Consider the following 4264-nt stretch of genomic DNA (forward strand, 5'->3'; position numbering starts at 1 on the left):
TTGTCTGTTTCCATCCATTTTATGTTTATGTCCAGTCATCAGAGTGTCCATTTTCCTTGAACTCCCCATTCTTTTTTTTTAAACTGTAAACCTGTATTAATTGTCAACAAGGCTTAGTACAACTCAGTATTTTCCTCCTTGGCAATTTTAATGTTTTAGCACCAAATGATCTCCCACAGAGGGACTCGGAACCGATGTGGCCGCCGATGGAATGGGATGCTCGGGCGCCAGGGAGCACACGGGGGTCCCCCACGGCTACTGTAGCGCGTGGACGAGGAAAGACCAGCCTCGCTCAGCGCTCACTCTTAGCCTGTCCTGTCCGGGTTTCACCGCTGAGCGCAGTTCTCATCTCCTCATTGTCTGGGAAAACACATGGGGCTGCTGCTTGATTTGCACCACGGTGACTGGGCTACAGCTTCAGCTGGTTGACGATTTTGGAAGCGATATTCTTGAAGGCGATGGACGTGCCGGATATCGGCTTGACGCGGAGGCCGTTGAGGGACAGTCTGGGCAGCTTGCACACCTCCATCTCCCACTGCACGAGGCTCTCGGTGTGTCGTCGCTGTGGACACAGAAGAGCAGGAAGTGCTCCCTCTGCTCATAGTCACAGCTGTTGGCATCCAGAACCTTGTGGATCTCCCGCATCATGTTGGTGGGCTACATGGAGCTGGTGGTTTTCATACTCCATGTGAAGTGTAGCGAGCAGCCCTGGCCTCTCCTCCATCATCCTTCTGCTCGGCAGACACGTGGCGGCTCCTTGTTAGTTTTGAAGTCAATCTACTAAAGAGATTAGTGGAGCCCCGCCTTCGAGTCTGGGACAAGGGTGTGGCTTCGTGGGATAGGCTGGGCGAGGCAGGTGGAGACCATTATCGGTGGCTGTCCCCTGTTCCCGGGGCTGGCCATGGAAAGTGCTTCGGCTGGCAGTTCCTCTGGGGAAACGGGTGCGGTCACGGGTGGCCGCGCTTCTCACACTGTGCGTGGAAGCAACTGGGGCGCTCTGATCGGGAAGGGCGCTGTTTTCTTTGCCGTTCTGAATGACAGAGTGACGATCAGCAGTGGTTCTCTCACTACAGACATAAGTGTTTCTCTTTGTCATGCCACCAGATGCTGTGGTCCTACTGGGCACCGTGGAGCTCTTCCTGCGCTTGGGGATGGCCGCCTTGTTGTGGTTGCTGGCAGTGCCCAGCATGGGGCTGGCTGGAGCGATGCCCTTTCCTCCAACGGTGCTGCTGCTCGACTTCTGGGCAGGAACCCCGTCTTCTTTGAGGTCACTGTCTGTCGTGCTGGTCTGACTCCTCTTCGGATATGCCACAACAGAAGGTCCAGCGTGTTCACAAGCCTCTGCTTGTGGCTTGAGGAGGTACTTCTCTGCACCTTGTGGTGAGGAGACTGACCCGTGTTGCTGTGGAGGTCCCTGCTCAGCTTAACCTTAGCAAGTGAGAGAGTGCTGCTAGAACTGGAGTCACTAGCATCCAGCTCTGAAGACTTTCTTCCCAACAACAAATACGTAGCTGTGATCTCATCGTATTTCATTTTACTAAGAGATTCCTGAATTTCTTCTTCTGAATATCCCATACCCACCATAATATCTATTCTCTTCTGGTCCGAGATGTCTAGTGCTGGTTCTATGAATGGTCTCAATTCATCTTCCTCGTGCCCCGCATTGATCCACCTGCCCTGCATGATTTGCTGTAGAGTGCCACGTTTGATTGGGTTTAGCACCAGGAAACGTTTGAGAAGGTTTTCATAGTCTGTGGACATGTAGAAAAGGATTCTGTACTTCCCTCTTAATACTCTTTCTCTCAGTTCCTTGAGGTTCTGCCCATCGAAAGGAAGTGACCCACTGACTAGCATGTAGAAATGACACCCAGGCTCCACACGTCCACCTCGGGCCCATCCTACTTCTTGCCCTGGAAGAGCACTGGGGCTGCATGTGGAGAACTGCTACAGAACGTGTCCAGTTTACTGCCAACAGTAAAGTCATTGCTAAAACCAAAGTCTGCTATTTTTATGTTCATATCAGCATCTAACAATAGATTTTCAGCCTTGAGGTCTCTGTGAACAATGTGCTTCTGGTGGCAGTACTGCACCACTGAAACAATCTGTCTAAATTTAGCTCTTGCTTCTTTTTCCTTCATTCTTCCATGTGCAACCAAATAGTCAAACACTTCACCTCCACTTGCGTACTCCATGATTAGGTACAAGGTTTTTTCTGTTTCAATGACTTCGAACAACTTCACTATGTTTGGATGGTTTAAAATCTTCATTATTCTTACTTCTCTGAAGAGCTTTTGTAGACTTGTTGGATTCAACTGAGTCTTGTCAATTATTTTTATTGCAACCTCTCTGCCTGTCAGGGTATGCCTCGCCAACTTCACTTTTGCAAAATTGCCTTTGCCGATTGTCTTCAACAGTCTGTAGTTTCCGATGTGGGGCTGTTTGCACAGGAAGCTATAGAGTTTCTGCAGCATGTTCCAGAGCGCCCAGTCTGAGAGGTGACTTCTTGAAGCCCATCTCCGTGTGATGTGTGGTTCTCCGTGTCGCGCTCATTGACCGTGGGCAGCAGCGTCCGAGTGGACATCTTCCTGGCCTCAGCCAGCACCTGGTCATTAGAGAGACAAAGGTGAAAGAAAAGACAGAGATGGATGTCAGAGGAGACTTTAAGTGAATGTTGTACTAGAATCTGAGAAGCCAAAAAAGGAGAGGAGGGAAATGAAGAAGTTATGGAATTGAATAAAAGATTGCAAAGGGCAGCACAGGAGATAAAGCAAAGTATTATAATTAAATGTGCAAAGAGCTGGAGTCGTAAAATCAAAAGGAAAAACTCATTCAGCATTTCTCATGCTTAAAGGAACTTAGGAACAAATTAAAGCCACAAGTTGCAATAATTAAAGGTACTATAGACATATATACAATATGTTGAATGATCTAGGAAGCAGCAAAAAAAAAAGATGGAAAAAATAGAGTCACTGAACTTAAAGAACTGGCCAATATAGAACCTTTTTCAGGAAGTAGCATATTATCAAGAATCAATAATAATAATAAATGAGGAAGTTCAAGCTGCTCTTAAGAATTTGGCAAAAAATAAGACCCCAGGAATTGATGGAATATCATCAATATTTCAATAAATTGATGCAGCCCTAGATGTGCTCACCAAATTGGTCCACTGGAAAAAAAAATGGTTACTTTGCCTCAGAATTCTTCATTTCCTTTCTTTAGTAATGTAAAGTACTTTAAGTGGTCTGTTTATCAGGAGAGCAAATGCATCTTTCCTAGATCAGCCTTTATCTCTTTGAAACTTACATCTTAATCTGCCTGTTTGCCAGGAAGGAACGTGCACCTTTTCTGAGTTAGTCTTTATCTTTTTGGGGCTTATTTTACTCCGTTCATGTGTTAACTCTTTTGTAGGTTGCCTGTTTACTAGTATCTGTGTATGAATGGTTTTTTTCAGATGCAGAAATTCTTTTATTTTACTAACAAAGGTGCATTGTTGAATAAGTTGGTGTTTAACCCTGGTATAAAAGCCTAATGACCACTTCTGGACTAGGAGGCAGTCTCTGAGACCTGCTTTCTCCCAGATCTGTAATAAAGTGCTTGTGGATATTACAATCTGTCTGTCTTATTGGTAACTGACTATGGAAAGAACCACTTGCATTCAGTATCACCATGAAATCTAAAGTACAGCCCCTTGTCAACTGACTGGAAAAGATCCAAATTTATTACCGTTTCCATAAGGTGGCCCTACAGAATTTGGAAATTATTGATACTACTAATATCAGATGCAAATAAAATCTTGCTAAAGATTGTCCAAAAATGACTGGAACAGCACATTGACAGAGAACTACAAGAAATACGAGCTGGGTTAAGAAAAGGTTGTGGAATTGAGGAATATCATTACTAATGTTAGATATATCATGGTTGAAAGCAGAGATTATCAGAAGAATGTCTATTTGTATTTTATCAACTATGAAAAGGCATTTAACTGTTGTGTGATCACAACATATTATGGCTAATGTTGAGAAAAATGGGAATCTCAGAAAACCAGATTGTGCTCATGTGAAACATAGGAAAAGGAGCTATTGTCTGATCTGAACAAGGAAACACTGGTTCAATATCAAGAAAGGACTGTCTTAGGGATGTATACTTTCTCTATACTTTTTTCAATCTATGTGGAACAGATCATTTGGGAAGCTGTATTTTATGAAGAAAAATGTGACATCAGTATTGGAGGAAGACTCACGAACCACAAAGGCCAATCACAACC

General features: G+C 44.6%; 1 pseudogene; it reads right to left on the reverse strand.

Moving 5' to 3' along the window:
• Positions 1 to 409: 409 nt before the first annotated feature.
• LOC102845403 lies at positions 410 to 2581 on the reverse strand (annotated as a pseudogene).
• Positions 2582 to 4264: the final 1683 nt, after the last annotated feature.

Source organism: Elephantulus edwardii, unplaced genomic scaffold, assembly GCF_000299155.1.
Source record: "Elephantulus edwardii isolate Elephantulus edwardi_28Jun2011 unplaced genomic scaffold, EleEdw1.0 scaffold00044, whole genome shotgun sequence".
In the NCBI taxonomy this organism is placed as follows: domain Eukaryota; kingdom Metazoa; phylum Chordata; class Mammalia; order Macroscelidea; family Macroscelididae; genus Elephantulus; species Elephantulus edwardii.